At 39.4% G+C, this 23,662-nt stretch overlaps 1 non-coding gene and 1 pseudogene across 1 annotated transcript; one reads left to right on the top strand and one right to left on the bottom strand.

Moving 5' to 3' along the window:
• Positions 1-7,580: 7,580 nt before the first annotated feature.
• Positions 7,581-8,843, bottom strand: LOC118661504 (annotated as a pseudogene).
• Positions 8,844-23,070: 14,227 nt separating this feature from the next.
• LOC118662321 lies at positions 23,071-23,150 on the top strand. The gene has a single exon (XR_004969705.1). It is a non-coding gene; the product is annotated as a small nucleolar RNA SNORD55/SNORD39 (small nucleolar RNA).
• The last annotated feature ends 512 nt before the right edge of the window (positions 23,151-23,662 follow it).

Genomic DNA, 23,662 nt, shown 5'->3' with positions numbered 1-23,662 from the left:
AGGATGGGTAGTAATACTGAGTTACACTTCAGGGCTCCTGGCTCAGAGGGGAAAATTAGGGCATCACTTCAAATGATTCAATTCCAAATTCAACACATTTTCTGCTTGCCCCTGTGGGAAGCCCTCCTTGTTTGGGCTTGGCTTTTCTTGGCCAGCCAGGGCTGTGGTTATCAAGGACAGGGCAGACAGTTCTTTGAGGTATATTTTCATTTAAATTTCTCCAATTTCCTTGTGAAATAAAATTAACATGGTTCCTAAATACACATGCATTGCAAAGAGATAAAATTCCCCCTTTCTCATCTTTCATTTCTTCATTGTAATTGTTTCCTTTTATTGTGTTGGTGTCTGGTAATCACTGGTTTCGGTGAGGGAAATGAGATTGTGAGACAAGCAGTTTGAGAACTAAAGAAATAAGGAAGTTCAAAGCAGGCAGCAGGGCCCATTCTGTGTGTGACAACATTGGCCAAGTCCTAAGTCCAAGTTTCCCAGGCTGGGCCAACTCTGGTCTGAGCCATTGCCCACAAGTCTTCTCATGGAGCCCCTTGTTCTTTTCATTGGGAATTGGTGTTTTCCAGGCATCTCAGTGTGATCCATCTAAAATCCCCACATCACAAACAGAAGAAGTCTTTGAAGGCCAGAAGTTGGGATTTGCCAATAAAGCAGGAATTGTGGTACATTGCTGTGTTTACAGCGCCAGTTCCTTTGGTTGTGTCTCACTTTGTCTTGTGTGTTCTCTGTGCTGTGCTGAAGAATTGGATTCCTCTGCCTCACTGTGGAGGCACATCTTTCTGCAGCATTTAAATAGCATCTTCAATGCCACTCTGTTAGGAAAAGCCCATACCAGTATTCGACTGGCCAACAACCAAAGAACTTCTGTGCAGCTGGGAGAATTTATTACTAAAAATTATTTTCCAGAGTGATTATTCAATATTTTCTTTTAAAGGTCAGACTTTGTTATATTATGATTCAAGTTTCCTTTTTTTATAAATTGTCTTTTTCTCCATTATGGGCTACCATCAGAGGACTGGGGAAACTCTTTTTCTCTGAAAAATTAATGAGCCTTAATAGTTTGGGTAGTACTAACTTTTTTTTCTGTGTGTGTGTTATTTTTTTATTTTTGTTTATTTTTAGATTTTTAGAGAGAGAGAAAGGGGGAGGGAAAGAGAGAAACAGAGAAAGAGAGAGAGAAACAACAATTGTCTGCCTCCTGCACACCCCCTACTAGGGATCAGGCCCACAAAACTAGGAATCAAACCTCCAACCTTTTGGTGCATGGGACAACGTAGTAAATGTAGTAAAGCTTCCTAAAGGATAGTTGCTGCTTATTTTTAAAATTTGAATTCTATATTGTTGAAAGTATTATATATGTCTCCTTCCCTTTCCCCCCCTTCCCCCCATTGACCTCTCTGTGGCAGCTGCCACCCCCTAGCACATTCCCTTACCCCCTACTGTCTGTGTCCTATGGTTATGCTTATATGCCTGCAGACAAGTCCTTTGGTTGTTCTGATGTTTTTAAAACCCTACTATTTTCAGGACCTGTTATATCTATCTGCCCTCAGCATTTTTGTACATATCAGCCTAAGAATGCCCTCCAGTTCTTTACTATCATATTCTTTTTAGTAATGTATCTTTGGTTTCCCAACTTTTAAAAAGAATATTAATATTTACAACCAGGTTGTTATTCCAGGAGGAGATATCACATCTCTGGTTTTATTTTGTGACATTCCCTTCTATAACTTCATTTTGTCATCCAAGGAAACGTGTTTATAATTGAGAAGAAGGAAAATAGTAATCTCAATATATTGTTTTAAGAATGGCCTTCTCATGTTGATTTAATTAGGAAATAATTATTCCTTCACAAATTTTTCTCATGTTTGTTAATGAACATGTAAATTTAAGAATTACTTCTGCTGCTCTTTAATTTCTGAAAGCAAGTACAAACACACTGTTGGTTTCCTTGGTCAAAATTCTTCCCAGAAGACACAATATGGTATGAGATATTCACTAACATCAGGTAATATACAAAGCCATTTCTACTGGAAAACATACCATCTGGGGGAAAAACAATTTGTGAAAAAGCATTTCAGTATGATTGTGTTGTCCTCGGTTAATGATGATGGGAACTGCATCATCAGTGTAGTTTTTTAGCAGGAAATGGAAGAGCATTTGGAGAGAACGGCTATGGATTGCCTTTGGTTAAATTTTCTGGCAACTGCTCTATGCAGAGTCTGAACCAAGACCATGCTGCTGTTTCCACTTGCTGAATGAAATGCAGGAAGAGGGATCAAGGGAGACTTGAGTCTTAATATAACTGAGAAAACAGTCTCTTCGAGTTATCCTGAAGTAAACCCAGACGAGCTGATTACATTCCTGCTGTTCTCAGTGCTTCAGTGTCCTGCTCTTCTTCTGGTTCCTCACATGCTCACATCAGTGGCCTCTGGCCACGTTGTCCTCTCTGCCTGCAGCAATGCCAACTTCCTGTCCTCAGTCTCTCAGTCTTAAGCCCAATCCCTATGCCATAGATAATATGTCTTCAACCATTAAAGGAATGGTCGAAAGTCCCACCCTGTACTTTGCATGAGTATTTTCTACCTAGCACTTATCATAGCTGTAATTGTGCTTTTATTGGCGGACTCTGCGGACAATGACTATTGATCCTCTGTTAGATTGTAAGTTTCCTAAGTACCTACCACATGCCTGCCTTTTAGATGGATCCCATGAATACTTTCAGGATGAATTAATGACTTGGCTTTACAGTAGTGACGGCTGTGGACTTGGACCACTTTCCTGAGGTTCACCGCTAGTTTCACTAAGCTGCAGTGGCTTTGCTGGCTGCGTTCAAGCATGGTCTGTGACTGTGGAACAGAGATTTCATCTGTTTGAAACTATCTGGGTTGTGTGGGGATCAAAGTCTGGGGGATTAGAACAACTGATTCCTTAATCAACAGAGCCAGAAAAACTTCAAAGAGATTTCTTCCTGAGAATGATTGGGCAAGAGTACAGAGGAGGGTCAACGCCTGATGTAGGAAACATTAAATCTTCTGTTCTGACTTTATGAAGCTCTGTTTCTACCACATTGCAAATGTTTCCAGTTTAGTTATAGGCATGTGCCCAAAGAGAGCAGTAATGCCTAGAATTATAAGTTTTGAGAACGAGGAAAGGCCTTAGAAAAATGGTTTAGCGCTTTTTCCCCAGATGGAGACCTAGTGAGATCCAGTGACTTGCCCACAATTCCTGGACCAGTGACAGGGTCAGGTCTGGATCCAGCATTCTTTCCATCAGTCTAGACTCTGGCTTCTCATGACAGCAAGTCTGCTCTTTGTATGACTGGAGCCATTCGCTCATCTGCCTTGTCCTTAGAAGAGGGTTGGCCCGAGCAAACCACTTAACCTTTTGGGATCTCGGGCTTTGATTTCCCACATGTGGAATGATGAGCCATGCTAGATAATGGATAGATAATTGAAGATCACTACTTATTTTTCACCAACCCTCTGCTCTTCCCAAATTGTGTTTCTTTGGGTACTACTTCTCAGCCTAAGCCCTGTACTACAAAGTATGATATGAAAGTTCAACATTAATAGTAAGCAGCACTGTATAGCACTGACAATATGTGAGATACAGTCTTGTGTTTTATATAGTAACTAACTGTGACCTTATTTGAAACACTATTAATTATTTATTCCCATTTTCCATATGGGGAAACTGACACCAAAAAACTTGCATGTCATGTTCTAGTGAGGACTGTTTTCCTGGCTTGAAGAGGGCCACCTTCCCTCTGTACACAGAAGGTTGAAAGCAGAGAGGAAAAGAGAGAGAGAGAGAGAGAGAGAAACTATCCTCCAGTATAACTTATAAGGGCACTAATCTCATCATGAGGACCCATCCTATTGACCTCATCTAAACCTAATTGTCTTCTAAATGCTCCATCTCTAATAACCTCCCACTGGGATATGAAAGTGTGATGGTTGTCCAAAGAAAAGCTCCTTATTCATGGAACATCATCTTTGCATAAAAGAATAACTGACAGATAAACTAAGGTTTTTGAGATTTGAACATTTGGTGAGTATTTTCTTAAAAATAACCTGTCACATCAAAGAAGACAAGTGATAATGTTTGTTGCCAATAAAAAGAGTCAAACTTTCAAGCAAAGTTAGAATTTTGGAAGACAATCATTCAGCATTCTGAGCTTGAAATCTTCCTCAAAACTTAGCAACTCTTCTGATAAGTTCAGTAGTGATGTTTACAATATTTTTCAATATTGTACAATAATGTGTCAACGTTTAAAATATTCACATTATTCAGTGAACCAGATGACCAGTACATGACATTATATGAGTAAAGGATTTATTCAAAGTACATGATAAAACAATGGATTTTAATGTAAGAGAGTAAGAAAAAGTCATTGCTATGGTTTTATATTCTACACTGCAACTATCCTTTAAGAAACTACAACCTGCTCTAGGTGGTTTGGCTCAGTGAATAAAGTGTTGGCCGGTCAAGAGCACATGCCAAGGTTGCGGGCAGGCTTGATCACCAGTGTGGGGCACAGGAGGCAGACAATCGATGATTCTCTCTCATTATTGATGTTTCTATCTCTCCCTCTCCCTTACTCTCAAAAATCAATAAAATATATTTTTTTAAAGAAAGAAAAAAGAAATCACAATTTATCAAACTTTTCTGGTTAAAAAGGAATTTCCACAGTTATTGAAATGGTTTATATTAAAATATCGCTCTTTTTCCATTTACATATTGTGTAAGGCCAGCTTTTCTTTATATACTTCAACCAAAATAGCAGATCTCAACATAGGTCAAAGCAGATATTAGAATCCAATTTCTTTCTATTAAGACAGACAACAAGATATTTGAAAAATGTAAAACAATGCCACTCTTCTCACTAAGTATTGGTTTGGTTTCAATCATATAGTAATATTTCATTAAAACTTTTTATGATGTTAAAATTTCATAGGTCTATTTTTATTAATTTTAAATAAATTAATAATTTTAAGATCCCTTGGTTTTTATTTCTGACATGGTAAAATTAATAGATATAGCTCTCAAGAACAGAAGCTATTTGGGATTCTCAATAATTTTTAAGGTATGAGGAGGTCCTGAGACCAAGACATTGGAGATCTGCTGATGAAAGCATGCACTCTGGGGCCAGACTGTCTAGTTATATAACCCTGGGCAACTTCCTTAACACCACTTGGTTATTTAACCTCTCTCTGCTCTAGTTTCCTCATTTCTCAAGAGGGGATAAGAGAGGCACCCAACTTTGGGTTGTTGTGAGAATTAACCATATGCATCATGCCTAGCATGTTGCCTGGAAGATAGCATGAGCCTTAGGTTACCATGAGATTCATAATATGAATAATCATATTATTATTACTTAGGCTTGGACTGAAACTGTTACCTTGAACAGCTATTTCATAAATTTGAATAAGGAAGGAGCAAAGACCATGCCATTAACTAGTGGGAATTGTCCTTGTAATTCAAGTTTATGTATGTGAGTTCCTAGACTCTGCTGCTTCCCACCTAACTGAGGTGAGATGCTGCAGGGATCTTCCCCCAGCTTCCTTGGCAGATGGCCTAGCAGTGGTTCTCAATCTTCTGGCCCTTTAAATACAGTTCCTCATGTGGTGACCCCCAACCATAAAATTATTTTTGTTGCTACTTCATAACTGTAATGTTGCTACTGTTATGAATCATAATGTAAATGTCTGATATGCAGGATGGTCTTAGGTGACCCCTGTGAAAGGGTCGTTCGACCGCCAAAGTGGTCACGACCCACAGGTTGAGAACCTCTGGCCTAGGGCTTATTTGATTTACCAGGTGATTCTTCATTCATACCCACTTTCACTGCTTCTCAAACTGTGTACTACAAGGGTTCAGGGGAGCTCTTGCTGCCCACCTGTGTAACTCTGTCGGCTGTGCCCAAGAAGAGAGTCTGGATTTGCCACTTGCTTTTAGGAACGGAGCTCTTCTGGCTCTCCTGTCATGAGGGTCCCTGCCCAGCCATGCCTCTCAGGCCTTGAGCTCTGTGAATCGGGTAGCACGTCTCTTTATATTTACTTAGCTGACAATTTTATTTAGTTTCATCAGTGACGGGTTTTAAATTTCACCTAATACTCATTCTCTCGTTTTTTTTACCACTTTTGGGACATTCTCAAGAAAAAAATTTGAGACAAATCTTTAATCCACATGTTTTCATATCAGCAGATTCTGTGTTAAACAGTTCATGGCATTACCTTATTTTCACGTTCTGAATATGTGTTTTGAGCTGCTGAAAAGACAGAAACCACATTTAATTTTGAATACTATCTGATATTAAATGATTTTTCCACCAAAGCAAAAAATAATAATAAAAAAGAAGAGCAATATAAATAATTTTATTATTGCTAAATGATGTTTGTGGTTTGGTCCTATTCTCCCACCAGCTAAGGATAAGGTATAACCGAAGGTGATTTCAGTTTATGTCACTGTCCTCTAGGTCCAGTCACATGTATCCTATGGAAACAGAAAAGCAAAGCAAGCATATTCTCCCAAAGAAGTCATTTTGGGAACTTCTCCTACTACTTGCTCCAAGGTTACCAAGTGTGAGTTCCATGTTGTACGTCTCCTTTTCTTTCCCAGAAATCACATTATTCATTTGACCTCAGCCATGTCTCCCCCCAGAAAGACAGGTATGTAAGATGGGAAAGAAATAAAGAAATGCTTTGGAAACATTTAAAAGGGAAAAGAAAAATTGGCTGATCTTGAGAAGGGTATTTAATGGAAATAGTTTCACTTGATGATACACCTTCACTTTTTCTCTAGTGTCTCAGACTTAGCAAACATGATTTTAATTTTGGATACTACCTGCTATTAAGTGATTTTCCACCAAAGCAAAAAAAAAAAGTAATTGATTCCAGATTCAGTGCAGCTTCAAGAAACACGAGATATTTCAGAGCTCTGGAGAATAATGAAATGCTAGAAAAACTTCAAAGCTAACCCCCAAGAAGAAATGCTCAAATTCACATCGTGAGCTCTCTTGACTATTTTTCTGACGATGCGAGAGGGCAGCCTTACTTAACCATAGAAACAGGTGAAAAATGGCTAGTTAACATAGCCAAATACTTTCTGCTGATATGCTTAGAGTTGCTTTTTTACTTTCCTTCCAACAAACCTAGAGCTAGAACATGATTAATGACTATTCTATGCTGGAGGCAGATTGGGTGCCAAGCTGAGCGTCAATCGTATTGTTAATCACTATTCTCTTCATGTGGCAGTGACACTTGTATGGGGGGAGGCTGCAGGTCTGAGGGGGACAGACCAGGGCTGCAGGATTCTGTGGACAATGTATTCAAGCTTCTTACTTCTGATCAATGGTAGGAGCTCAGGAGAGGTTGTCAACTATGGTGACTCTGTATTTGATTTTTTTTTCCTGCAAAAAGCTTTATTGTTTCCATTTGGTCCAATGCATGGGAGAGGGCTCCAGGGTGGCTAAAAGGCTGCCTATTGGTTTCAGGGAGATGCTCAGGCAGAAGGTGGACACCAGGGGAATGCAGAGGGGCATCTCAAAGGTTTCGGGGCTCCAAAGGCTTCTAGTTATGGGTAAGGGTGGGACTTTCAAAGATATCCTCACCCAGCCCAGTCTGGGGGCGGGCCAGCCTTCAGAGGTGAATCAGGTGTTGCCCATTTTCTTGATGAGTTTCACCTGCTCATCTAGGAAGTGGTTCTCCTGGAAATCACTGGGCTGAGGGTCTGCGCAGGCAGAACCCAAGGCATGCAGATCCAAAGAAGCCTGGTTCAGGTTCTTCTCCATGACATGGTAGCTTCCATGGCATCCTGAGTGTCACTCCACTCATCTTGGGAAGACATCTGCATGTCCTGGAAGAGAATGTGGCCACCGTGATGGTTTTACCTCTTTAAGAGACACTTGGAACCCTCATGCTTTCCTCGGCCAACTCCTGGAAGAAGCGGCCCTTGCCTTCCAGAGCCACATCGTCACTGGAGAAATAGAAGCCCAGAGAGAGGTAAGTGTGGGAGCCCACAGATGCGGGTTGACTAGGTGGTTGACAGCAGCCTCCACCTTGGTGAATGATTCTGACAAATTTGGGAGTTCATGGTTGTTCTGCAATAAGGAGCTAAGGTCAAAAAACAGTGTTGGCTGGTCTCAGAGGCTGAGGATAGCTGAGGTGGTTCTGAAGGTGGTGACTGGAAAAGAGGTTGGAGGCTGGAAGAAGGGGTGTCCCTGGATCTGTTCCATCCAAACACTGTTGAAGCGAGAGACAGATCCCAGGAACTGCTGAAGGCATGGCCTGATTTGATTTTTTTTTAATTGGAGCAGATGTCAATTAGGCACCATTTGAGACTGATGACCAACACTATTGCTATACGTAATACAATAAATAATAGTGTCAGCACTTAGGAGAGCTGGCAAAGGAGAATTTTCTGCTGGAAAAAAGAAATGATTGGGACGGTTAGATGTTGACAGCAACTGCTGGATCTTTTCTCTGTAAGGGCTCAGGCCTGGAACATTCTTTGCCCCAGCGTTGAAGTGACCTGCCACATTCCTTCTCTGAAGGGATACTGATGACTTCTGCATGTCAGTATCCCTTCAGAAATTCACTTCTGAAAAAAGTGAGATTAGGCAATTCAACCTTCACCTTTTTTAGGAACCTTGCCACTGCATATTTGGAATTCTGTGTTGCCATGGAAAGGTGGCTATGGAAAACCAAACCAAACCAAACCAAACCCTAAAGGCAGGCGTAAAGGAAGAGAGTGCTATTGGCTGGAGAAAGAAGCTGGCTTATAGAAACGTCAGTGAGAACTAGACAGCTTACAGCATATCCTTTCAAGGCCATGGCCAGGAAGAAATGATGATTTCATCAGTTTATATGACTATGACTCTTAGGACCTCATACACATGATACACTATTATTTATCTCACCTAAATGCCAACTCCACCACTCATTAACTAGATGTCAGGCATATGAGACCTCTCTGTACCATCTTCACAGTTTTATATTTCAAATATAAAATTATTCTACAATAAAATATTTTAAAATGTGATATCCATTGCTCAAAAAACTGGACAGGGTTTGGCTAATGGATGGATACGAACCTGTCTCATGGAGGTAGGAAGTCAAAGAGAGTGGAAAATATTATGTAGCAGTAAAAAAGAAGGATCTCTTACACTTTGAGATAGCATGGAGGGAACTGGAGAGTATTATGCTAAGTGAAATAAGCCAGTCAGAGAAAGACAAGTATCACATGATCTCACTCATATGTGGAATCTAAGGAACAAAATAAACTGATGAACAAAATAGATCCAGAGATACAGAAGCATGGAACAGACTGGAATATCAGAGGGAAGGCAGGGGTGAGTGGGTGGGAAAAAATTAACCAAAGAATTTATATGTCTATATGCATAACCCATGGATATAGACAATAGTGTGGTGAAGCCCTGGGGTGGGGGATGGGTGTGGGCTAGAAGTGGTCAATAGGGATAAAAGGAGATATCTATAATACTTTCAACAATAAAGATAAATTTAAATAAAAACACCTTGTAAAGGTGTCTTATCAATGAGACAAGAAATGGCAAGTGTTGGAGAGGATGTGGACAAAATAGGACCCTCAATCACTGTTGGTGGAAATGTAAACTGGTACAGTCACTATGGAAAACAGTATGGAGGTTCCTAAAAAAATTAATAATAGAGCTAAAATATGACCTAGCTAGCCCACTTCTGAGTATCTACCCCCCAAAATTGAAAGCAGTTATTTGTAAAGGTATATGTATCTCTGTGTTTATTGTAGCATTCATTATTCAGAGTAGCCAAGACATGGAGATAACCTATGTTCTTCCATGGATGATGGGATAAAGAAGATGAAGTACTGTCACCATAGAAAAGATGAAATACTATCATTTGTGACAATATAGATAGATCTTGAGAGTATCCTGCTAAGTGAAACAAATCAGACAAAAAATGAGAAGAACCATATGATTTCACTCATATGTGGAATGTAAAACAGAAAGCAACAAATGAACAAACAAACTCATAGACACAAGCAGCTGTGTGGTGGTTATCAGAGGAGTAAGGGGTAGAGGGAAGATGAATAAGATAAAGGGGGTCAAATATATGGTGACAAAAGGATACTGGACTTTGGGTAGTGAGCACACAGTATAATATACAGAAGCTGTTAGAATTGTATAGAATTGTATAAAATTGTACATTTGAAATATATAGTATTATTAATCAGTGTCACCCCAATACATTTTAAAATAAAAAAGATAAATAAATAAATAAATAAATAAATAAATAAATAAATAAATAATAAAAGAAAATAGATTTAAAAAATGAACCCAGAATGAGCTAGGATTCCAAGAGTTGGTGCATGTTCCTTTCTCCCAATGGGCTTCATTTACAAAAGCAAAATTCAGAGATAAAATTATTAAGAATTTCAAGATGGTCACTGCAGAACATGAATTCCAAGCACAAGGCCCTCTTTTGAGCATGGGGTCATGTGCTACAGCACTGTTCACATGCCTGTGATGCTGGCTTTGCTCCACGTCTATCTTGCCCTCACCAGCCCCTCCTCCATTATCTCCCCAAAGAAAAGCATAGGACAAAGCACTGTGATTTAGAACAGGAAATATATATATATATATATATATATATATATATATATATATATATATTTCTTTTTAATTGATTTTTTACAGAGAGGAAGGGAGAGGGATAGAGAGTTAGAAACATCGATGAGAGAGAAGCATTGATCAGCTGCCTCCTGCACACCCCCTACTGGGGATGTGCCTGCAACCAAGGTACATGCCCTTGACCGGAATCGAACCTGGGACCCTTCAGTCCCCAGGCCGATGCACTATCCAGTGAGCCAAACCAGCAAGGGCTAGAACAGGAATTCTTAATCTTTTTATTCTATAGGCTCCTTTGGGAGCCTGATGAATCCTACCTGCCTCTTCTCAGACCAATATTTAGTATATTTTGTGCAATAACTTTTAAAATATGCTCCTCTACAATGCATGACCAGGGTTTTCTCTACAGGCTCTTGTACAATGTAGTTAGTCAATTATCATGTGATTCTGTGTTCAGTACTCCTTTTCCACCAAACGACTTAGTCATGTGTCATCACATTGGTGACACAATCATCAACAATACATTCCAGTGCATTCAATCTATAACTAGGCATTGATCAATATTTGGATATATTTTAGTCGAAAAACATTCCATAGTATAATGTTCTAGTTTGAGTTAATAAAAAGGAACCTTCATGCTGAAAGCCCTTTTAAATGGAATCTTTGGAATTTCAATTATTTTAGAAAATGCAAGAGAATTGAATGCATAATTGGCTGGATTCCTTCAGTTTGGCTAAAATTATATAGTTAAAAATGAAGAGAAAAGAAATAATATAAAAGAGACTGGAAATATAATGGGATAGAAGACAACACTTTATTTTCTGAAATTTCCAGAACAATATTGTAAGGTGAAAATAAAATTGAATTTCAAACAGAAGTTAGGAAAATAATAAAGGGACAATTTTTGCCATCCAAATTAATTTAATTTTATCCATGAACAACTGTGAATTGAGAACCTTCTTTTAGTGAGTGTGCAAAAATAGTCCCATGATTGGAAGGCATGTACAGTCCCACACACCCCACTGTCCTTTTGCTCCATATGCAATGGAACACTTGAGTGATAGGTCTTGCCATAGTAGGATGGGCTGTTAGGTCATTGACATCTGGTCTTGCAATTCCAGTTGGTAATGGAAGTACCAAAACTGCATCCTAGAAAGCTGGTACCAAACACTGGGAGTAAAATGTCATGAGTAAGGGGAGCATCAAGAACACTCTTTTGAAGTATCTGGTTAAGTGTGACTATTTGATTGATTGCAGAAGTCCAAGCCCAGCTCACATGTGTATGCTCTGTTGAGTCCTGAGACCATTGACTTGGCCTTCAATAAAGACTGGAAAATGCATCTAGGAAAAAAAGATAAAAACTAATTTTCAAATCTTTTCATTCCTTGGAGGAATACCATCATTTCTCCTTCATATCAATTCTTTCATCTGAGGATCATGGAGCGTGACCCTCAAATGTTTTCCAGATGCCTATTGGAATGTGTGTTAGAGGAAAATAACTTTATTTTGTTTGGTGCACAAGTCAGCCCTGTTTCTCATATTACAGCAGAAAACAAACAAATGGAGTCTGAGAGCATCTTCTCTACTGTATGTAACTTTATATAAAAATAGGAGAATATATATAGTAATATATAATAAAAGTAAAAATGTTATCTAGGCAAAAAAATCTTTTATTTATAAATCTCTCTTTGGTTATTTTTGGTCTTCAGTATAAATCACCTAGACCCTTTCTGAAGTTCTCCAGCTAATTAGTTTATTTATCATTCAATAATACAATTTTCATTTTGTTCCCGTCTCAATCCTGTCAAAATACTTTAGTATTATATAGTGACATTAGTTAACTATGGTACCTAATACACTTTGCTTTTTATAGAATTAAAGCTCTATATTCTACTTACTTCTAAAAGGGATCAAATCACCTAGTAACTTTTACGAGTTATAATGAGGCCATGGTTATTTTTTCCCCTGCCTACAACATGGCATCCGGTATATGTGATATCCTGTCTGTCTCCATGAATACAAATTATGTCACTTCCTGCTGTGCAGCTGATGAAGGGGTCATAAAATTCAAAGGAAAACCATTCCTCAGTTCAAACTGACATCATTTGTTTCTTGCCTCTTTGAGACTTGGCAGTTGAAGCGTAAGGTAATAACTTAAAAAGGAGAAATCCCAACCTTCCATAAAGTTGATTTTCTATATTTCCATGATATGACATGATGTTCCCTCAAGTATAACACATTTTGAGTCATCTGGCTCCTTATTTACTTAGTAATTCCATTATTTAATGTGATGGGTTGTCTGAAAGATAATTTATAGAGTTGTTGAAAACACATTGACTTCAGGTCCTGTAGCCACCATATTTTTCATGCTTCAGGTGTTGAAGAAAATGAAAAGAATACATGTGAAAATAGTTCTGGCCAACATATGTAAATGTTTCCTCACTGGTTTCTTCTCAAATATTCTTGCCCAAGCATTGTGAACTCACTTCTCTCTCATATAGGCCATATTTCAATGGTTGCATTACAAGGAATCCTTCAAAATGGAGCTGCCACTTTAAGAGCAGAAAACATTAGGGAGGTGAGGCAAGTAAGGAGATATGACATGAATTGTTTGTTTGTTTTTTATAGCAAAGATGGAGATTTATTGAAGAACAAGTACATACTCCCATGTGGGGAGAGGGAAAGAGTCCCACCAAATGGACTCCCACGTAGGGAGGGGGTAAGGGTCCCCATGAATTGTTTTAATCCTGGACCTGACTTTTACTAAATCACAGGTAGGTTGCTAGTTGTTTTAACCTACTCAGTTATTTGGGGGTAACATAAGAACTGGAGCATAGATAACTGAAATAATGCTCACATTAATGTCCAATTCATAAAGTTTCTCTAAGAATAATGTCATAGGACAATGAGTTTAAAAATTCAGGAATATGACTATTATTCTTCAGCAGAATCTTAACTGCTTGAAAAAGTGGTCATATATTTTTATTATCAATACTAGAGGCCCGGTGCACAAAAATTTGTGCACTCGGGGGTAGGGGGCCCCTCAGCCTGGCCTGTGTCCCTTCACAGTTGGGACCCCTCAGGGGTGACCACTTGCTGGCTTAAGCCTGCTCCCCGGGGGATTGGGCCTAAGATGGCAATCAGACATCCCTCTGGCAGCCCAGCAGCCCTCAGGGGATGTCCACTTGCCAGGGGGAGCAGACCTAAGCTGCAGTCGGACATCCTTAGCACTGCTGAGGAGGCAGGAGAGGCTCCCACCACCACAGCTGTACTGGCAGCCGTCAGCCTGGCTTGTGGCTGAGCAGAGCTCCTCCATGTGAGAGCACACCGACCACCAGAGGGCAGCTCCTGCATTGAGCATCTGCCCCCTGGTGGTCAGTGTGTGTCATAGTGACCAGTCATTCCCAGTCTTTCTGCTGTTAGGGTCAGTTTGCATATTACCCTTTTACTATATAGGATAGAGGCCTGGTGCATAGGTGGAGGCCGACTGGTTTGCTCTGAATGGTGTCCCGGATCAGGGTGGGGGTCCCGCTTGGGTGCCTGGCCAGCCTGGTTGAGGGGCTAATGGCTTTTTGCAGCTGGTCACACCCCCTTCAGGGTGGGGGTCCCCACTGGGGTGCCTGGCCAGCCTGGATGAGGGGCTGATGGCTGTTTGCAGCTGGTCACACCCCCTTCAGGGTGGGGGGCCCCACTGGAGTGCCTGGCCAGTCTGGGTGAGGGGCTGAGGGCCGTTTTCAGGATGGCGGGCGACTGAAGCTCCCAGCCTTTTTTTTTCTTTTTTCTTTTATTCTGGGATTTATTTACCTTCTATAGCTGTCACTGGAGATGAGAGCCAGCTCCACAGGTATCTGGGGTTTGTTTAGCTTCTATAATTGCAACATTGTTGCATCCGGAGCTCAGAGCTGGGCTGCAGCAGGCGGGGAACCTTGGCTTCCTCCATCACTGGAGCAAGCAAGCCTCATGTTCGCTTCAGCTGCGTGGCTGCCAGCTGCCATCTTTGTTGGCAATTAATTTGCATATCCTGCTGATTAGCCAATGGGAAGCATAGCAGAGGTATGGTTAATTACCATGTTTGTCTATTATTAGATAAGATTATTGCTACTCATTGTTCAGGAAAAGAAAATTTAAGAAGTGGGCTCCAATGAGCATGTCCAGAATACCCACAGCTATTTTCATCATCATTACAATAGCAACAACCATAATAATAAGAAAACAACAATAATACCAATGATAGTTGCTAGCATTGAGTACCCACTTGCATTAAACTCTGAGCTATATGCAGCATTCTCTTTTTTTAATCCTATTATGTAAACAATGGAGTAAATGCACAAATAATTTGAATGTATTACCAATGACACACAGCTAGTTAATGGCCACATGAGCATTTCAGCCATGTGGCTCTGGTCTACAAATCCACCCTCCTCTCTATTATGACTCGTTTTTCTCTGTATATTGTCAAGGTATCAATAGTGAAGACAATTTTAACTAATGGTCAGGCTTCTCTGAGGCTACTGACAACAGCAACGGCAACAATAGGGTGTCACACACACAAACACACACATACAGTACCAACTTCAAGAAACTTCCATGGGTAGTCAAGTCTTAGGTAAAATTAAGATTTATTACTCTACAAACACATTAAAAATCAAAAGTTTCCAAATAATTAAAGGAAATAAAATATAGAAGACATAGCATACTCCATTTCAAGACAAGGAAATCTAGATAAGAGAAGCATATAGAAAGCTTAATAATAGCTTTTCAGATATTTTGGGGAAAACAATTATTTACCATTTCTTCTGTGAACAGAACAAGAAAAACTTGGTTTAAAATACAGCATGAAGGCAATTAAAAACTATTAGCTATGAATTAAGACTTAGGGTAGGATATTGATGATGCAGATGAAATCACAACTCTCTTAATCTTAAAAGCATGGAGAGCTCATTGTTTCCTGGAAATGATTCTTTAATACTTGAAAAACAGTGCACCACAGTGGTTAAAAGTCAGGGTTCTGTGATCTGACCAGCCTGGTTGGTCTCTTGGCTCTACCACATTTATGAGCTATGTGAATCTGAGTAGGTTACTTAACCTTCTTAAACCTAATTTTTCTCATTTCTATAGAGGAATATATTATCTATAATAAAAGTATATATCATGCTTTTAACATAGTGCTTGACACATAGTTAATGCACCTTAGCTATTATTGCTGCTGTTGTATTTAGATACGGCCTGGACTGAAAACAGGACTGTGAGTTCCATTGCATTTGCATTTCCCTCCAGGCAAGAAGACATGTCATGAACATTTGTCATGTTTTGGCTGCCCAGAATTTAAATACCTTTTACATTTGGCAGAAATCACAAAATTGATACAAGCTATAGGGAGGCAGATATTTTTTCTCCCAACTTCTAGGCATTAAAGTGGAGACATAACCTTGGTTGCCTGATTAGATGCTCCAGCCTGGGCTTTGAATATGGATGAGTGAAGTGGTGAATGAGAACAGAGACCACTAAAGATTATTTTCTGGGGCTATGATAGCAATGACAGTATAGTGCACTTTGTGTGTGCCTGGGGATTATGGAATATGGTGGGACAGTAGCCAGTCTCCAGTGGTAATGACATCAATAGTAGCATCATAAATAGACTATTTCTGAGGTGAAATCTTATCCATTTCTATCTTCTTTTGGCTCTTGTCTATATTCCCAAGCTTGATTTTCTAGTCATTCTTATGATTCTATTATATGTCTAACAGTTATATCCACAATATTTCTTCATGACAATTCCCCACCCCCATCCCCACCTCACCTTCCCCCCCAAAAAAACTGAAAATGGTATTTAACATAAATATTTGTTTCAAATTCCTATGAATGCAGGTTGATAGGGGATTGGCTCTTTTAGGCTGGACTTAAATGAGGCATGGATGTAAGCCCCAAGTCTGTGCCACATTCTCCTCATTTCCCATGAATAAGCAGCTATTAGAGGCATTTCCATCTGATGGTGAGAGCAAGGATGTACAACAGCAGGCCCTGCTGAGCAAGCATATTGCAAGCATTTGCTAACATGTCATTGGCCAAAGCAAGTCACATGGGTAAGCCCAACATCAAAGGAGCAAGAAAATATACACTGCCTTTTGTGGAAGGAACTGCAATGTCACAGGAAGTGAATTCTGCAAAACCTAAGGCTGTGTATATAGGGAAGGGTGAAGAATTTAGGACAGTAAAGAAATTGTGCACATATACATTCCTCAATATCTTTTCAACTAAAGTCTTTTCTGCTTAAATTAATGCTTATTTCTATTTTTGTAACCAAGTACCTTGATATATAATGCAGTGAATATTAAGGGAGTGAATTGTGTTTCTTTATAGGGAAACCTTAGATTGTTATCTGGCCTGCACAGAGCTGAAGGCAATGGAAACCTAGTGTCTTGCTGCATATTAAAAGACTAGAGGCCTGGTGCATGAAATTCGTGCATGTGTAGGGTCCCTAAGCCTGGCCAGTGATCAGGGCTGATTGGGGCCTTCTGGTGGCTGGCCAGGGCCTTCCTTCATTCTGCATCACCCACTGGTGGTCAGCACACATTATAGCGAGTGATTGAACTTCCAGTCTTCCAGTAAAACTCCCGAGGAGACACTTTGCATATTAGCCTTTTATATATGTAGATAGGAACCTGGTGACCTATGAGACACAGTTGCAACATGGTTTGTTAAATTGTTGTCTGTTTGACTTAGAGTGGAATCCCCATTGAAGGGCATGAAGTGAGTACTACTATAGAATAAAGGACATACATTATTCAAAAAATATGGGGGGGGGGTGTTCACAGCTAATAGCACTGGATTATTTAAAAAAGAATAATAGGCTCTGCTCATTATATTTTTATCTCAAGGCACAAACTAAAAGCCAAAAAACCCTTATATGACTGCTAAAACAATATGATTTATACATTTTATACTTGCCGTGCTGAGGTCGTGAGCTAAAAATAAAAAATGGAGAGGATTACATGCTTTGTCAAATTACAACATTGGTCAAATATCTGATGTTTTCAACTCTTTTAGAACCTAGTGTCTTTTAGAACCTAGTGTCATTGATTGAGAGAAATGGGCTTTTGAGAATTGGAATGGTGATTCACATGATAATATTTGTAAGAACCAGAGCTGCTCCCCAAGCTTCACAAGTCAGCTATGCCTGCCTTGCCACCTAAACAAGCTCATTTTTCTTGTCTAAGGAGACCATTCCACCTTGGCTTAAAGACATCATATCTCTCTTTCCTATGTGCAAAAAAGATGTCAATTTTCCCCATTCCCCTCTCACCTCTTGTTTTGTATAGAACTTTAGGTAGAGTTAGATTGTATTTTTCCTATGGGTCTAAAGAAGACTCACACAGAGAGAAAATTACAGTTCTTTGTTAATTTGTATCAGAAAAAAATATGAGCAGTAAGTGTGAGAATGGATTCCAAAGACGTTAGAACATATAGGAAAAATATAAATATAGATCAGACTAGTTTATTTAAAATCTGGAAGGCAGAAGAGATTCTGGAGTCAATATGCTGGAGCAGTTGAAGTTTTGAATGTAACGAGATGCTGTAAATTCTTCTGTAAACAAGGGAGACATGATGGAGTGAATTTACTTGTGCCATCCATTCACCACTCACTATATGTATAGTCTATAGGAAGGAAGAGAACAGTTGCCCTTCCCAAGGCCCTCAAATGTCATTTGTGAGGGGAGTGCTAGCACTTCAATAATATCTTAGTGGTACAGTAGTTCCAAACTTATACATGGGGGATACATTCCAAGACCCTCTGTTATGCCTAAAACTGCTGATAGCACTGAGCCCTACATATACTGTTGCTTTTTTTCTATACATACATACCTTCTTATGTAAAGGGAGCACGTTATGACTTCCCTTTAGCATACCCAAATTGCCAGCATCGCTACTCTTGTGCTTTGGGGCCATTTTTAAGTAAAATAAAGGTTACGTGAAGGGAAGCACTGCGATCCCTTGACAGTTGACCTGATAACTGAGAAAACTAATCAGTGTCTAATGGGTGGGCAGAGTGCACAGAGTGGAGACACTGGGCAAAGGGATGCTTCACACCTATGGCTGGATGGAGTGGGACACTGTGAGATTTCATCACTCTTTCAGAATGGGGCACAATTTAAAACTTATGAAGTGTTTATTTCTGGAACTTTCCATTTAATGTTTTCACACTGAGGTTGACCAAAGGTAACTGAAACTGTGGAAAGGAGGGACTACTGTACTCTCCGTAAGCTGATGACGCTGGTGGAATACGATGACATTGAAATGAGCTCTCTGTTTTCAATGCTATAAAAGCATATAGGATGTCAGACACAATAACAGCCATCTAATCACTAGAAGCATAGTGGAAAAGGTACTAAATGTCTCAGAGTGAGCTTTGATTATGACATTCTGATCATAGAGTCCCAGGGATTGACATTAGGGGTAACTCACTAAGCAGCTATTTGATTTGTTTAACTTAAACAAAAAGACAAGCAAAACAATCTGAGATTTACTTGATAGTCATAGCTCCTTATCCAATTCCCAGGTATGAGTCAGTTCCAAAGCTTAAGTAAAGTGGGTGCCTAGGAATCCATATAGAAGAACCTCCCAAAATCGTCATGTCCCTGTGCATAGGAATCTGCATTCAGTCTTCCTTAAAGACACTTGCAGCCATTGAACAAGAGAACACTTAGAGGTTGGGGTTATCACAGCCTTAGAGAAAACCATACACCTCAGTTATATTTGGAGGTTAAAGGGTCAAGTGATATATGGAAATTTGACAAGAATCTGCTTTACAGCAGGGCCACCTCTGTGCTCATCCTAAAGTTATTTTCCTAGTTGTTAAATATTGATACACAAATATTCGGTAACAATAAGAGCTCTCATACTTATTTTATGATATACAGATGAAGTACTACACTGAGTGGCCAGATTATTATGACCACCTGATATTTGTAGGCAAATTAGCTATAATTTCATGCTGAAGTTGCTAGAGGGCCAGACCATTATAAATAGAAAAACAGGTTGTTTACCACAACAGAAGTGATTTTTTTCTGAAGATATGGGTAAACAATGCAATTTAACAACCTTGGAATGTGGGATATATTTAAACGTGAGTGGCCAGATTATTATGATCACCTGATCAGTACTTCATTGGGCCACATTTTGCCTTCAATACTGTGGTGATTCTTCTTGGCATTGACTCCATGAGATGTTGAAAGGTGATGCGAGGAATCTGACACCATGCCTGATGAATAGCACTGTCCAGTTCTGTGAGATTTGATGGTTGTGGAACCACAAATGCTCAATTGGATTGAGATCTGGTGATTGTGGGGGCCACCTAAGCAAGGTAAAGTCTCCCTCATGTTCTTGAAACCACTCCTGCACAATACGAGCACCGTGGCATGGCGCATTGTCTTGTTGGAAGAAGCCATCTCCATTGGGATACGCCATCAACATGACAGGATGAACTTGATCAGCAATGATACTTAGGTATGTTGTGCTATTCAGACATTGTTCTACATGAATTAAAGGTCCAAAATCATGCCAGGAAAACATGCCCAAACCATAACACTGCCCCCACCAGCTTGAAGGGTTGTACTCATGCATGTGGGGTGCATACTTTCATGCTGTTTCCACCAAATTCTCACTCTGTCATCTGCGTGATGCAACTGGAAACATGATTCATCGGACCACATGACTTTTTTTCCAATGCTCGACTGTCCAATCCTTGTGTTCCTGTGCGAATTGGAGATGTTTTATGTTGGTAACTGCAGACAGCAAAGGTGTTCAAACAGGCCTTCGGCTTCCATATCCATTTGATGCAGTGTACGGCTAATTTGCCTACAAACGTCAGGTGGTCATAATAATCGGGCCACTCAGGATATATTTGTAATAAAGGCTCTCATTTCTTAGCAATATAGTAAATATAAAGTTCCATGTAGTGGAAGGCAGTAGTGGGCACATAGAACCTCCACTCCTGACTTCTCAAAGAAACAAACAAACAAACAAAACTACTATAGAAAATCCATACTTTCAACATAATCAGAAAACTTTAAATTAATTGTTAGTAGAAAAATAAACACCAAATCCTACCAAACAAAGCTATTACCCACTGTCCATGCCACATTATTTGAATAATACAAAGATGGTTCTAGGAAAATTGCACCAAGAGTATATAGGAATTTATGACATGCCTAAAATTGATTGTAAAAAAACAACAAAACAAAACAAACAAACAAACAAAAAAACCAAAACCACATTACCTAAAAGGAAGTCCACACAAATACAAACGTACTTGCATTTTTGTTTCAGAGCACAGCCTATAGGAAAGGTTTAAAGTGCTTTGGGATCTGTGGAGTCAGCCCTAGGAAAGTACTGTTTCAAGGGAAAAAGAGGGTTAGAGGGAATGTACGGGTGACTTTTGGAAACTGGGCAGAAAAGAGAAAAATAAGGAAAAGGCAAAAATTTAGTAACCTTCAAGATTAAAAACTAAAAATAAAAAGGTACACAGAACTTCTCTTCTCTTTTCTCCCACCTATCCTCTTTCTCCCAAATTAGTAAAGAAATAATTCTTTGCTACATTGACTGAAGATATGCTTTTGAACCTGAAATCTCATAAACCATCCAACCACCCGCCCTGTCTACAGAATGCAGAAAGACAAAGACAGCCAGTCTATTTATCTATTGATCTATCTTCTTTTAAGATTTCGGGAAAATTAAAACCCAAACAGTTCCAATGATGAACATTTTCCTAATAAATTAAAGTCTATTAAACTCAGAAAACTTAAAAAGATAATGTAATATTAGGAATGAAGATTAAATTACAAGTTGCTTAAGAAAGAATAAATGTAATTAAAAACAGTATAAGGGGCATTTAAGAAAAACAGGAAAACAGAGACAATAATAAAAATTAGATTTAAGAAAAAAATCAAAAGGATTAGAAAGAAAGTGGTTGAAATGAAAGAAAGGCAAAGAAGAAATAACATGTGTAATTGGCATTTTAAAGGAGATTTAAGAAAACAACAATAATGCAACAAAAATAGTATTTAAAAGTATAATTTGTTATTTCTACTATCAGTGATGACTATGAAAACGCAGCTAGACAAAATCTTCTGCAGACAACAGCTACAAACTCTGAAAAAAAAAATACAAAGGGTGGTTGCTGGAGAGAGAACAGAAGCAGGCAGATTTTATGGAGTCCATGATTGGAAACAAGAGTTGTATAGTGAGTTCTCTGAATTGTTGGTGTTTGCTTATCTGTTTGTTTTTAGTTTGGGGAAGGTGCAGGTGCTAGGGGCACTGGTGGAAAAAATTACAGTCTTTCTGGCTAGAAAAACCAGCAAATTCAGACTGGGAAAAACAGACACTGGAGAAGGAGATATATTTCCAAATAAAAAAGAGCCAGAGAAGGAGTATTTGATTCATGTCTGCCCCCATCTCAGGATGATTTATGTACCATGCATGGTTGAAGTAGGCTCCAAAAATCTTAGCTTAAAAGTTTTTATCTGAGATTAGAGCTAGCTTCCAGGAATGAATTTGCAGTTGAAGTCCAACCAAGTTAGATATCTGCTAAAACAAACAAACAAACAAACAAACATATAAACCTGAAAACCAGCTCATCAGCAAATAATAGCAAGCCAGAGTCTCCTTAACAGCAATACTGTCCAGGATGCAATCCAAAATTACCTGACATAAGAAGATCTAGGAAAATAGAACTCATCGTCAAGAGGAAAATGGTTAAGGAAGACCAAAATCGAGATGACTCAGATTTTAGATTTAGCAGATAAATATTTTAAGGAAGCTATATGTCCTCAATAATGGAAAGGAAAATATACTTAGAATGAAATAAAAGATACATACAGGCTGAAAATAAAGGTTTAGAAAAAGATATTCCATATAAATGGAAACTAAAAGAAAGCAGGGGTAGCTACCCTTATATCAGACAAAATAAACTTCAAGCTGAAGACTGTAATACAGACAAAGGAAATCATTATAAAATTATTAAAAGGTCAATCCAACAAGAGGATATAACATTTGTAAATATTTATGCACCTGACATAGGAGCACCTAAATATATAAAGCAAGTATTAGCATACCTGAAAAGAGAAATTGACAACAATGCAATAATAGTAGGGGATTCAATAGTCCACTTTCAACAATAGATGGATCATCCAGACAAAAATCAACAAGGAAACATAGGAATTATAATACATGATAGAGCAGATGGACTTAACAACTTTTACAGAACATTCTGTCCAGTAGCCGCAGAAGACACATTCATTCAAAGCACACATGGAACGTTGTCCAGGATAGATCATATGTTGTGATCCAAAGGTCAAAATTATTATTGTCATTGGGATGCCGACGGGACTGCAAGGGGCAGCAACATGGCTGTGGTGGGAAAAGGTGCAGGCTGGGCTGCATGTGTATGATGATACCTTGGTACTGCTGTAAACTGCTGAGTGCTTGGTGGGGAAGCCCATCTTGAAGAGCTGAGCTTGCTGCCCGCCTGGTGTGGGATTCTGGAGCTGGGAGGGCTGGTCCTACATCTCATGACTCAAGCCTCTGTCCCCAGCTCCCACATTCAAGCATCTCTTAGGACAACTAGCACAAGTACCATAGGACCTGGAGCAATAGAAAGCCCTACCACACAAAGCAGAAATGTGAGATGGTATACCACACTGCCAACAATAAGATCGACCTGGGGCAAACACACAGTCCATGTGTGTGGGAGTCAATAATAAGTGCCGGGCCTTGAGGCTGGATGCTGCAGCTTCTCCCAGGGTTGCAGGAGCAAAACAAGGATTGTGATGTTGTCTCTATGCATCCAACAGTGAACCGGCCCACGCCAAGACCCTGCTAAAAAACTGAAACATGCTCATTAACAACACACCGTGTTGGCAGTGATACAGTCCTGCTAGGCACTGCCCTGAGCCATAAGATGGGGGCCAAGCTGACTCCTGAGGAGGAAGAGATTTTAAACAAAAATCAATCCAAGAATATTCAGAAGAAATA

The sequence above is a fragment of the Myotis myotis genome, unplaced genomic scaffold (assembly GCF_014108235.1).
Source record: "Myotis myotis isolate mMyoMyo1 unplaced genomic scaffold, mMyoMyo1.p scaffold_m19_p_8, whole genome shotgun sequence".
NCBI lineage: Eukaryota > Metazoa > Chordata > Mammalia > Chiroptera > Vespertilionidae > Myotis > Myotis myotis.
Note: the sequence above shows the minus strand (reverse complement) of the source record. Positions and strands in the feature narration are given on the sequence as shown.